The 13,590-nt window shown below is 33.9% G+C and overlaps 1 protein-coding gene across 4 annotated transcripts in view; it reads right to left on the reverse strand.

The window, feature by feature from the left end:
• FSTL5 (follistatin like 5) overlaps positions 1 to 13,590 on the reverse strand; it is a 542,283-nt gene that overhangs the window by 106,731 nt on the left and 421,962 nt on the right. The gene's annotated exons all lie outside the window — the stretch shown is intronic.

The raw sequence follows: 13,590 nt of genomic DNA on the forward strand, positions 1-13,590 counted from the left end.
GTAGTGTTAAAGTAGCTGTACGAATCCTTTGATCTTCAAGACAGTACAAACTGTCGGATATAAGGTGGATAAGATGGGAAATTCTCATTTCACATGCGGGCTGATTTAATGACACACTGGCAATGTGATGGTTCAAGATACCTAAAATTAGGCCATAAAAGGTACTGCAGTGTCCTCGCTCTTTGTTGGATCACTTGCTCTTGGAAAAGTCAGCTGCCGTGTCATAAAGATACATAACCAGTCATATCGAGATACTCATGTATCAAGAGAGAGAGAAAAGCCCCATGCCAACAGCCAGCAAGCAACAAATAGATATGTGAGTGAGCCATCTTGGAAGTCCTCCAGCCCCAATTAGGCTTTCAGATGATGGCGGCCCTAGCTAACATGTGAAATTCAACCTCAGGGAGGAACTCATACCAGAACCACATAGTTAAGCTGTTCTAAAAATTTTTATCTTAGCTCTTTATTATCTCAAATCTCTATTTTCTTGTTATCTCATAAGATAATAAATGTTTGTTGTTTGAAGCCACTTACAGAAGGGGTTTTGCCTCATGCAGTCATTATATCCCCATGCCTAGCAGAGTGACTAAAGAACCTTAGAGCAAGGAGAGAAGTCCACAGGATGTGTGTTACCAGAGTATCATACCTAGCTCTTCTTCACACTCACATTTTAGTATTTGCTCTTTAGATTATCTGTGAAAGCCTATGCACCCTACATTTGCTTGAATAAGACTATGACTTAGCAAACAAGCGAAAACACTCTAGATTTCAGATGAAGAATATTCTGTAAGAGCTATCTTTGCAAAAGACAATGGAAAGAGGTCTTGTTTTCCTGGACCATCATGAATTTTTCTTAAGGTATATGGTTTGAACTACTTTATGTCTTTTATTTTTACTCATCAGAACACCAATCAAAGATGCAATGATGAGAACCAATCTGAGACCCTCTTTAGGGTCACATATCCAGCCAAAAGATAATTTTACCACTTTTGAGTGGCTGGCAGAGACATTCTCTATACAAATTGATTGACTAATGAATAAGTGTTGGTTTTCCAGATTTACTGAAATTATAAAAGCAATGAGGACCAAGATTATAGTTAAAGTCATCAGGTGAGGAGTAACATGCCTATCACCCCACTGGCTTCCTAGTTCTCTCTGTTGGCTGTATTCTAGAGATCTTAAACTAGATGCATGTCAACTAGAACACAGAGACAAGGGGGCAGAGAGAGATCCTCAGAAGGGTCCAATAATCTTTTGAGTCTGCAGCTGGGACTTTTCCTTGTATATTGCCTTTAATAGTTCCGGGGCATAAAAATGGTAAACTTCCAAAGCTCTGAGCATCAAAATCCTACTATACCCTTCCCCCTCTCCTAAACACAAACACACTAACAAACATCCACAACAATGATCCGAGTAAAACCAAGATCTTATTTTTTCACCTTGGATGACTATGTGAATAGTTTATTTTGAAATGTCAAAGGCATTTTCAAAAATAGTTCTTAACAATACTTTTCTACCTGCCCTCCTGGTAACATAGGGCGTATGTTTAGGCTCATCTAAGATATCTAGAACAGACTAGTTTTTATAACATTTTACTATATAGGAAGTACAAATAAATAACTTTTAAAAGAGATTTTTTTAATGTACTTTCAGCAAACCCACATTTATTATAAGATCTGGAGAAGAGATTCTTTCAAATACTCAGACTTAATTTCTAATTTTTTAACAACCTGGGAGTTAGGAGATGAATTTTTTAAAAAGAGATATTTAATAAAAGCAAGTGTGTCTTGCCATAGAATTTATAGCCAAAGGATCAATGCTTCTTGCAAAATTCTGTGGAATAACAAAAAGTTGAGACAACCTAAATATATTTGAAAATTAGTTTAAAGGAAGCACATCAATCAATTCAATGATAATAATGGATTTGACATCATTCATATTAGAAAACATAGATATTTTATTAGTCACACATACTATCACTGATACTTCCCAAAGGACAACTTTTCAAATAAAGTTCAATTTCACCCAGTATTCCTAGCTGTCTCTACGTTATTGATGTACTTGAGCATGAACTGAAATCAGTGGTTGATAATTTTAATATATTTAACTTTTACACCCAAATAGAAAATATATGTTTTTAAACATAAAAATAATGTTATATAATATGTTTCTTACTTAGTATACTGGCATCAGATGATTACCTGAAAATCTATCAAACGCATAGAATTTAAGAATAAGTGATTGGCATAACAACTATTTAATTTCAGTGACAAGCTACACATTTAAAAGTAGGTTATTTTTCCCAGGATACATATTATGAAATATAAATGAGGATTGATGGCAGCCTGAATTAAAAAGTCAATAATCCCCCGGAGAACACTTCAAGCCATTTGTTCCAGTCATTTTTAGTTAGGAAGTGCACTCAATGAACTTGTCTTTCCTTCCTATTGGCAGTGCATAAAAAGAGAACCTCATGAAGAACACCAAAGGGTTTTCATATTGGATTTAGAATCCAATTTGTGTGCAGTATCATGAAAATCTTTAAATAAGGCTCCTACTATTGTAAGCAAAAGCTGATATTTAAAAATAAGTGTCACCGTACTCTGAAAACTTCCTAATGATATTTAATGTCACTAAACTAACTCAGGAAGCATTTTAAACTAGTTTTCTTTATTTGATAAAATACTATCAAGGTCAAGTAATATTAATATCAAATAATATATCATGTGTATTTATGTACATACATTTAAATAGTTGATATTACATATTATTCCATTTTATTCTATAAAATATAACCGAGTAAGTTTCTGTCAGTTAAGACAAAAGAAATACAAGGTGTAAATATATGAATTTTATTCATGAATAAAATTTAAGAAAAGTATAAAATCTGATTTGAGTTTTAAGGTAACAATATACAAGTATTTATTGAGCAGTGTCTACACGCAGCACATTGTGCTCAGTAACTTTCTCTCTGTTTTATGAATTAAACCGTCGTGTGACTGCTCAGTTCAGGTTTTGAAATTAGCCAAATGGAAAATGGGAAAAAATGTTCTCTGGGCCTCAATTGTCTTATATGGTATTGATTATAAAATAAATGACCTCATAGAAATATATACTTAGAATCTAATATAATTTCTGAATTAGGCTTTTAGCAATAATATATAAGGGATATCTGAGATATTTGAAAAGTTATAATTAAAAATGTAAAGACTAAAGTGTCATGAGTGCATTTATAGTATTTTGGAGAGAAATTAATAATTCACTTCAAATAGATTTCACTTCTCAAGAAGCTGAACTAGTTGTTTTTATCACCCAGTTAAAGTAAACAATATAACCATGTGACAAAATAAACTAATATAACACAATCACATTTAATGTAACAGTTTGTAGAACATAAACTGTAAATAATTAGATACTGTACATGGAGGACTAGTTACTCTCAGAATACATATATAAGGCTCATGCTCTTTAGTTAGTTACAGAAATTAGAAATGAAAATGGCATTCTGATCTGATACTAATAATATTAAGTTGAGAAACCAAAAGGTAGGTAAAGAAATAAAAATAAATAAAAGGTAGATAAGCTAAAGAAAATAAAATATAATTAGTACAGTTATACTTTCTTAGATTTTTCTTTCTCTAAACTTAGGGTTTTGTATGGAATCAGTTGTAAATATTTCTGAATTCAAAAACCAGGAACTATTTAATAATAATAATAATAATAATAATAATAATAATAATAATAATAATAACAACAACAACAAGAACAATGATAGCTATGGAACTGGGTGAAGGTTGTAGATATATTTCTTGAAGGTCCATAATAATTTTATTGTACTATAATAAATCTGCTTTTTCTCAGTATTCGGAGGGATCTAATATGAGGCTTTTAATATAATAATCCTTCTAATCAAATATTAGAAAGGATCTAGAGTGGGGGAAAGGTCTCTATAACACCAAAACCTTTTTTTTTTCCATCCTTCCACTTTCACCCTGTGATCTTTCTTTAGGAATTCCTGCACTATTGCCAGAAGCTATGGAAACAGCATAATCTGGGTTCTTTAAGAGCCAGATTTGATTTTTTTTATTTTAATTGTTGTTCAAGTACAGTTTTCTGCCTTTTACTCCCATCCCAGCCCACCCCCCAGCCCTCCCCACCTCTCTCCCGTTTCCACCACACCCCCCTTGTTTTTGTCCATGTGTCCTTTATACTTGTTCTTGTAAACCCTTCCCCTTTTCCCCTGAAATTCCCTCCCCTCTCCCCTCTGGTCACTGTCAGTCTGTTCTCTATTTCAGTGTCTTTGGTTATATTTTGCTTGTTTGTTTGCTTTGTTGATTAGGTTCCTGTTAAAGGTGAGATCATATGGTATTTGAGAGCCAGGTCACGGAGGTCACGATCCCTGACCCAACACAATGACTTCACTCTAACCGAAAACAAAAATGAATTTAAGGTCAGTCTTCAGGTCACAGATGTATGTAAACAACTAAACACTGAGGTGATTTTTTTTCCTTTTCTTGATGCCATTGTCTTGTATTCTTTTGAAGGATTCTGTCACTGTTCTTCCACAAATTATCTGCACAGCTGCAACTGTGAGAAAAGGTTCTGAGAAAGCTTGAGGGTAAGAATATAAATGTGTCTGAAGTAGTACTGACTCACAGCAGCATCTGGATTGTTCTGTTTGTATTATGATTCCTTTGTCATTTAAGCAACTTTCCTATGAAAAATTACAGACTGGGTTTAATAAATATTTTAAATGTTACTGAGCTTGTCCAATGCCTTTTGTCTCTGACATTATTAAAGCCATCAATTTCTCTTTAACTTTGTCCCAAAGCAGTCTTTTTTATATTCATGACTTTCACACTGCCTCTTGTCAATATTACAGAACTCTCTGATCACATTATGCAGCCTTCATAAAAATGGAGAAGATGCAACAAATGTTGGAGGCAAAATATAAATTAACACCAACATCCTTATGGTCCTAAACTTTTGTGATGCTTTTATTTGGTCTTCCTATTTAGCTCATGGTACTGTAAAAACTCACAACTTTTTAAGCTCTTTTGAAAGGGACAGCAGTTCATCCTAGTTTAATTAACCTAGCTAGATCTGCTCTGCAGGTTCTTGTCTGTGGCTCCTTTAATCCTCAATTATAAAGTCTCAAAAGCCATCATTTTAAAAAATGCTCTCTGAATCAAAAAAAGACAATATAACAAAGGCATTCAAGGTAATAATACAAAGGATGTTTCTCTAAATCTCTGGGGAGAAAATAAGAATTAATGAAATGAATCACTACATTAAAAGGTGCCTGCATTTTAAATAAATAAAACTTTAGCAAATTGCAATACACTATTATTTATTTAACTTATTTTCTATATAAGTGATGACTAAGAACTTTACAACCAACATATTTCCATCATTTCATTTTAGGTAGTTCTCACAAGTTTCACATAGCTAATTTTTTACCCAACTTTTCAATTTAACACAGAAATTAAACCCATATCAATTGTGATAAATATATTTGTTTTAATATTTCCATATTATTTTATACTTGTAATGTATTATACATGGTTGCTGTTTCTTCTTTTTCACTTTTTCTTACTTTACACTGTATATTCATTCCCCTTCCATTCTGCTGTTGTGAAATTCTTACTTTAATTGTTACAGGGAATCTTCATTATTCAAATTATATCTAAGAACTGAAAAACAGCTACTCCTGACTCAAGATACCATCTCCATCCAAAATAGAGCTTTACAATTTTTTGCTTACTCACTGCTTTTTGCTTCACATATTTAATCCTAAACCTGAAGAAAAGTAAAACAGAATGAGCAAAAATCTGACTCAGTCACATGGGGAAGTTGGGAGTCCTGCTATTTTCCTGGCCAACCTCAGTGTTAAAACTCAGAAATCCACACATTTTCCAAAAAAGCAAACGTGTGACTGTGAGGGGAGGTGGTGCACTCTGGATCCACGCAGACCTGTGCCGTCCCTCCCACCACCTGCTACTTCCACTTCTCCTTCATCGGTGTTACTGTATTACCCTCTGTCATAAAATCATTTTTGATTTGCATCTCATACTTAACCAAAACTTAACTCAAAAGGGATGTAAACTTAAATGCGGAATGTAAAACTGTAAAACTTTTGGGAAAACACACAAGAAATGTTTTTCATCATCTAAGGCTCAGCAAAGAATTATTAGACTTGACCCCAAAAGCACTATCATAAAAGAAAAAATTAATAAGTAAACTGCACCAAAATTAAAAATTTTGCTCTGGAAAAGACTCTGTGAAAAAGATTAAAAGACAAGCTACAGAGTGGAAGAAAATATTTATAAACCATATATGCAACAAAAAACAGTAATTAGGATATCTAAAGAAATATCAAAACTCAGCAAGAAGATCAAGTAATATAATTAGAAAATTGGCAAAAGATATGAGAGGGCATTTTACTAGAGATGATATACAGATGGCAAATATTCACCTGAAAATATGTTTGGTATCAACAACCATTAAGTAACTGCAAATTAATATGATAAGACATCACTACTCAACTATCAGACTAGCTACAATGAAAATCGTGATAATGCCAAATGCTGGCAAGGATGAAAAGAAATTGAATCACTCATTTATTACTAGTGATAATATATAATAGTACAGGTACTCTGTCAGTTTTTTAAGAAAACTAAACAACCAACTATAATATGACTTAGCAATTAAATTCCCAAGCATATCCCAGAGAAATGAAAATTTAAATTCACATATAAACCTCTACATGAGTTTTTTACAGCTTTATTTGCAAGAGACAGCAACTGGAATCAGCCAAGATGTCCTTCAATGGGTAAATGGTTAAGCAAACCCTGGTTTAACCACACCATGAACTAGTATTTAGCAATAAAAAAGAACAAACCATTGATTCACACGACAACATAGATGTTAACTACTACTTAGTTAAGCAGAAGTTGTGCTGAGTGAAAAAACAAAAGCCAATTCCAAAAGGATACAATGTATTATTGCATTTATATTAAGTCTTGAAAAAATTATAAAAATAGAGAACATATTAGTGGTTGCTAAAGGTTACTAAAGGGGTGGGAAATGGAGAAAAGTGAGTTTAAAACATCAGGGATCCTTATGGTGATGGACTTGTTCTGTATCTTGACTGACTCTGTGCACTTCAGTATCCTGGCTCTTTATTCGTACAATGGTTTTGCAAAATGTTACCAATGATGGGACACAGGGAACAGGTTAAAAGGATTTCTTTCCATAGTTTCTTGAAACTGCATAAGAATCAACAGTTATCTCAAAATAAAAAGTTTAATGAAAGTATTATTTCAAAAACATATTCTATATTTCAGTAGTGGAGAAAAGTCCACCCTAAGCAGTTCAAAGGAAGTCAGCCATCTGATTGGAACCATCCAAATGCCTTCCTAGCATTCTCAGGCAACCCCTTGTCCCTGGGAGATTCCCTGCATCCTCCCAGCTCTGGTTCCCCGTGATCTCCCTTCAGATCTCTCACTGCTAATGTGTGTCCTGACTGGACAGGAGTGTTCGTGTGTTTGTGTTTCTTACCCTACTGGTAGTTGCTGGCAGCAACTAATGTAGGTTATCTCTGAAGCTAATGCCAAGTTCTACCCCAAAAGGCATGTTTTCTGTAAGTTTATCGGCAAATAAGGTTGCCATCAACATTATTCATAATATGTAGCCAATTAAAAGACTAGAATTCATCTGTCTTGTCTCTTTAATTTATTAATAAAATCTTCTAAACAATCCACTATATAACTATTTACCATAACACATTTATTTTTAATTTTTCCTCAATTTTACCTCTTTTTTCTACCTTAGTTTTAGATTTTTAGTAATATTGAAAATACCCTAACTTTAAAAAGCTCACTATTTTTAGCTTTTGATAATCCAGAAATCTGTTAACTGGCCTTCTGCCTACCAGCTTTACACAAATCTATTGTCCACATCACTAAAAAACATATTGTTTAATTGAAAGTGAGATGCTGCATCTTATCCCCTCAAGGTCCATTATCTACACATCACCCCCTTTTTTTCAGCATAAGATCCAAACTACTTAACATAAAATGCCTGTCTTTATCTGGTGTGCACTTGCCTCTCAAAATTTCTACCTTGCCAATCTTTTCTTAAATGCCTGTATAAATGTTTCCAGATGACCATGTGCTTTTTTCTTTCTCCTCCTACTTCAACTATTTTATCCTTCCTCCTCCTCTTTCTCCTCTTCCTTTGCTCCTGCTTTCTCCTTCACTGCCAGCTCTGCTCCCTCCTTCTATTTTTCTTTTCTTCCACCTTTTATTTTCTTCCACCTTTTTCTTATTAGCCTTTTTCTCTTTTTTTATCTCCCAGTTTTGCTATTCATGTTTTAGTGCATTTTTTTCATTCAGTGTCCCTATCTACTGTATTTTTGGGATTATAAGACACATTTTTTACCACATTTTTTGCTTCAAAATGTTTTTTCCTATTTTCCTCCTCTAAAACCTAGGTGCATCTATTTTTCAGACCATAAGATGCACCTAGGTTTTAGAGGAGGAAATAGGAAAAAAATTTTTGAAGCAAAAAATGTGGTAAAAAAAAGTACATCTTACAGTCTGAAAAATATGGTATCTATCCATCATCTATCTCTACCTATTTAAACCAGTATATATATTGTAATTATATACATTATATGTGGATCATATCTATCTAAGCTATTTACATGTATAATTATAATTATACACATTATATGCAGATTGTATATATCTATCTACCCAACTATCTATCTACCTACCTATCTACTTATTTAAATTTGTTACAGAAATTGGACCTTACACAATTCTACTGTATGAGCTGGATGCCTCTCTGTGGCTGTTTGATGTCTTTCTGTCTGATTCTGGAGCTTGAAGTCCACAGGGCAGAGTCAAAAAGAGAAGACTGATGCAAAGTGTGAGAATAGGCAAAGCCATAGAAACAGACAGCATTTTAGTGGTTGCCAGGGGCTGGAGGGTTGAGGGTGAATGCCGAGTGACTGCTAAGTGCTACAAGCTTACTTTCTGAGGTGGTGAAAATGCTGTGCAATTAATGGTGTTGGTTGTGCAGTTCTGGGAGTACACCTAAAGAACACTGAATTGCACATCTAAAAAATGGTGAATTTAATGCTATGAGAATTATAGCTCAAACATATAAGCAAAAAGAAAAGAAAGAACAATGAGTATAGTATCATTTGTGTGAAGACAAAGTAAATAATAATAATAATGGTTTATAATGTTTCAGATTGGCTTGGCTGAACTACATTTCCAAGAATTCCCTTTCTTGTATGTTTCCAGTTTGAATGGGTAATGAGTTACTTTAATTTTAATTTTGCCAAGGTTTCAGGGGCAGAAGTAAAGCTCTTTTAAAAAAGATTTTATTTACTTTTATTTTTTTAGAAAGAGGGGAAGAGGGGAGAAACAGAGGTTGAGACACACTGACTTAAGGCAGAAACACCAATCAGTTTCCTCTCGTACACTTCCCAACTGGGCCTGAACTGTGTGCCTTTCCCAGGAAACGAACCTGTGACCTTTCATTTTGTGGGTTGATGTCCCACGGACTGAGCCACACCAGTCAGAACGAAAGTAAAGCCATTTCTGAGTGTTGGCGCCAGGTCACCGTGTGATCTTGTAGCTCACATGTATGGTTGGTTATCTGGGACTCATGTGGTCCACGTGGGTGGCCAGTGGGCCTGCAACTGTTCCAACTTCTTTCAGCTTTGTTGCTGTGCAGGCAGTTCTGTACAAGAGGCATCTGGGATTTCAGGACACTGACCTCATCAGGTTTGGGCGCAGTGAGAACTGACATGGGTCATAGGCCAAGCTCATGGATTCCATTTCATGCCCACGAGTTTGGATTTTTCGGTGCCATTGCCTACCTAATGCTCATTTTCCCTTCTCTAATTCTCTCATTTCTGTTCCATTGATCTACACAACCCCACCATCTTGTCTTTTCTAGCTTCATAGTCCCACTCATAGTTTGTCTGTCATAAATTTCTCCATTAATTATATAATCAGACCTATGGCAGCAAAGCTTTAGGAGAAAATGGCAGCTTGCATTCAATTTATGGGAGGTTAAGCTACCATCAAGAATGACAGTAAGCTCTTCAAAGAATATAACTATGAGGTTTTTAGTTTTGGACCCTTTAGTTTTGGAGCCTCAAGGTTTAGATCCAGCAGCGTACATTATAGATCTCAACCTACAGTTATAAAACAGATAAATTACACACGTATGAGTAAGTGAATGAACAAGAGCTTAATATCAGCTTTGTGTTTCAACAGTGACCATCATCACATGCCAAAGTTGGCCCTGATTTCACCGCAGCCTCCGTTTGGTTTCTCCCCATTAAGGCTGTGCTCATTTTCACAGTTTTTCTCTTGTCAGTCATGTTGCTTCCTCTGCTGCACCTGTCAATGCTCTGGCATGTGAAACCTGCAACATACAATTTGATCATACCCTGGAGATCAATGGATATCACTGCTGCTTTCTGCTGCTTTCTGTTCCTGTCCCTAACCTAGTATATATCTTTAATACTTTAATTGTCATAAACTATTCAGTATCACTCTGACAACTTGACTAGGCAGCACAGAGATGGTTCTAGTCAGGTGTACTGCAAGCACATTTGGAAAAATTAAAGGCATATATTTTTTTATTTTATTGAATTTGCTGGGGTGATTTTGGTTAATAAAATTATAGAGGTATAAAGTATGGTTTCACTTTTATGTAGAATCTAATGAACACAGGTATAATGTAAAATTATTGAAATAACCAATATAAGAGTTTTCAAAGAGTAATCCATTATTACATATAATTGAACCAAAATTAAAAATAAAATAAGAAATACTAGAATTGTCATAGTAAATGCTAAAAGATAACTGTGTAAAATGTTAAGTTATTCTCTGTGTATTAAAATAGAATAAACTAAAAAAGACAATGATCCATTTTCTACCATATAGGTATTTATTTTGTATTTCTTAGCAGAAAGTATTATTACATTTAATTTCTTCAGTGATTAAATTTATTAGTATTCAAATAGGTAACAACCTAACTAAACTTAAAACAATTACTGATATTTAGTATCAGAAATATCAAGTTATACATCACATATACAGATACATATATGCACATGCATATTTTAATTCAGTTCTAGTGTTTAATATGACTTAATAATTTAATATTTTAATAATTTAAAATCATTACAAAATAATCAGACCTATGGCAGCAAAGGTCATATATGTTTTGGAAATATATTCCTGTAAATGTTAAAGTTTTCGTTTTCCTATTTAACAAAAACTGTAATTTTCAGTTTTATCAATAGATGGCACTACTATTTACCATATTTTTTGCTAGACTATAACTTAAAATATTTGCTGAAATATATCAGTTGATTAAATAATATATTTTCTTCCTTCTAAACACTGACTTTCCATAAATATTTATCTCCTTGATATATTGATATTAGTTTAAAAGGTTCACTTTCAAAAGTAATACTAAAAATTTTAATATATGATAATTACTGTATAATACAATGTTATCATCCACAAAATTTTCCAGATTCTTTTTAAGAAATTTTTGTGTTATTTTTAAGGCATTTTGACTTAGAGTTTATTGGGAAGATGACTATTTAATTGTAGGGATGTTACTATCATCGGATATTTTGCTTGCATATTACTTGTTTTTTTTTTTAATGGTCTCAAATCAAAAAATGAGTTGGTAGAAACTCAATATTTAATAGCATAAATTATCTAATAATGGTAATAGAGTACCACTAATTGTCACAAATGATATGTTTCTATTGTTAATCCCTTATGCAACATGACAGACAAAATTATCTTGTTTCGTCATGAACTGTACTCCCAAGTAACTATTACAGATGTCAGTGTGTAGCAAATCTGTTCGCACCCTCTGGAAAAGGTTATTTAAACTAATTTCTACTATCAGGAAATGTGGAGCCAAAATTAAAAAAAAAGAGATTCTCCGGCCACTTTAGTGACAATGAAATAATCAGAATCTTCCATTCCATGCTGATTTTTCATTTTGGGGGTACATCCTGTCTGTCTTCATAATCACATCATAATCAGCAATACTCATCATCTTTTAGCACCCGAACACATGGAGTATCTACAGGCACTAAACTCAGAAGTATGCTCGCCTAATAATCTCAACTAAATTAAAACACGTTTGTACTTAATGCATTCTCAGTAAGTATATTGAAATAAAATATGATGTAGGTTTTTCAGGGAAAATGTTATTTGCCTGACCATATCTTTCTCCTGGACTCTCATCTATAATTGCTTATCTACATGAGTGGCAATCCTGCTATTCAGAGAAAGTTGAAGTAAGCCAAGGATGTTTCCTTGGTCCATTAAAAAAAACTGATTGTATTTTCCCATTACCACTTAGTCCCCTTATCCCTCTGTCCCCCCACAGCCCCCACGCTGGTGTCCATGTGCTTGAGTCCTTGCTCCCTTTTGCTCAATCCCTCTACCCACTAACCTCCTTGGTCCATTTCAAAACAGTTTCTCTTTGACATTTCACACACAAATTTCTGGGATTGTCTGACACCTCAAATTTCAAAAAGGCTCTGTGGGTTGGAACGATGTCTCTGCTTATGCCACCAGAACATTTAGTTAATGATCTAATCTGCCGTGAGATTAGTTCAAGTGCTGATTCCATCACTGTGAAGGTAGCATGACTTGAGATACAAATACCATGAATATATGTAGAGTAAACAGCTTTCACCAGTCCACATACCACGTAGTTAATTATTTATTCTAGTATGTTATAAAGTGTTCAGTTAAATAAACAAAATAAATGAATAAAGATTTATTTACTACCCCCATTTACAAAATATGAAACTAAGCCTATAGTGAATGCAAAGAATTTATAAAATATGACCTTGTCCTTTGGGTATCTAATTACAAATCTCTATATACATTAAAAACCTAAAGGGAAAGTGGTAAACAAATCAAATGAATTACTTTTAATGAAAAAAGATGAGGAAGGGACAAGCAAAGGAACACGAATAGAAGACTCATGGACACAGGCAAAGGGGGGGCACTGACCATGGGAATGCGGGGAGCGAGGTAGGAGTGAGCAATGGGGAAAAAGGGGGAACAACTGTAACTGAACAACAGTAAATAAATAAATAATTTTTGAAAAAGAAAACATCTAGTAATGTAGGATGTCTCATATAGAAGAGACTGTTGTGAGTGGTAGTGTTCTTTGACACCTTCACGTACATAATGAAAAGTGAGTTGAGCCTTAGTCCAGAGAGAAGGAGGCCCACCCAGGCCATTACTATGCCTTGAGAACTTTAGGAATAAATGTGTGTTGTAAGTGTAAACTGCATTGAAAAAGAAATAAAAAATGAGTAGTAAAACCCATACAAATCAATTATAATAATTGTAAATATAAGGAAAGCATAAAAAAGTGTTAATTTGGAGAAATCACATAAGTCTAAACACAGAAGGCACAAAGGTAATCCTGTGTTTTCCCAGGGCTCCGGGAACAGCGCACTATTGACTGGATTAAGTGAAGTGCTAAGTGTTGTAAATGATGTTTTGTTTCATT

This window comes from Phyllostomus hastatus, unplaced genomic scaffold (assembly GCF_019186645.2).
Source record: "Phyllostomus hastatus isolate PE091 unplaced genomic scaffold, TTU_PhHast_1.1 phas_contig_159, whole genome shotgun sequence".
In the NCBI taxonomy this organism is placed as follows: Eukaryota; Metazoa; Chordata; class Mammalia; order Chiroptera; family Phyllostomidae; genus Phyllostomus; species Phyllostomus hastatus.